The sequence below is a fragment of the Seriola lalandi genome, unplaced genomic scaffold, assembly GCF_002814215.2.
Source record: "Seriola lalandi dorsalis isolate HSWRI2012SDOR001 ecotype SW California unplaced genomic scaffold, Sedor1 jcf7180002054970, whole genome shotgun sequence".
Taxonomy (NCBI): domain Eukaryota; kingdom Metazoa; phylum Chordata; class Actinopteri; order Carangiformes; family Carangidae; genus Seriola; species Seriola lalandi.
The window spans coordinates 1,260,113-1,260,515 of record NW_019525521.1 but is presented as its reverse complement, the minus strand read 5'-3'; positions in this window follow the sequence as shown (position 1 = coordinate 1,260,515).

The window sequence follows — 403 nt, the reverse complement described above, 5'->3', positions numbered from 1 at the left end:
TTGGGAAAGATGGTTTCAGTTGATTAAAGCTGCAGTAAAGATTATTTTTGCAACAGATGATTATTCATACATCTAGCAGTTATGAAGCAACATGACTCGACCACCTGATGAATGTAAGTCCACTATTCACTCTTTTTGCTCTGCATTTTTACCATGCACCTAAATGAATCTAATAATCAATCAGTATAATGTAATTTAGTGAGCTTTGGACTTAAAGAGCTGCGTGCTCCAGCTTTGTACTGAACCCACAGACATGACACTGACATGAGACTCCCATGAAGAAACAAATATGTATATTTTCCAAAATGTTGAACTGCTCCTTTGACTGACGACTTCACATTTGAAATCAGCCACTGATCTGACCGTACTGTTCCACTGTCTTCCAGGATACAGTTATGTGGTG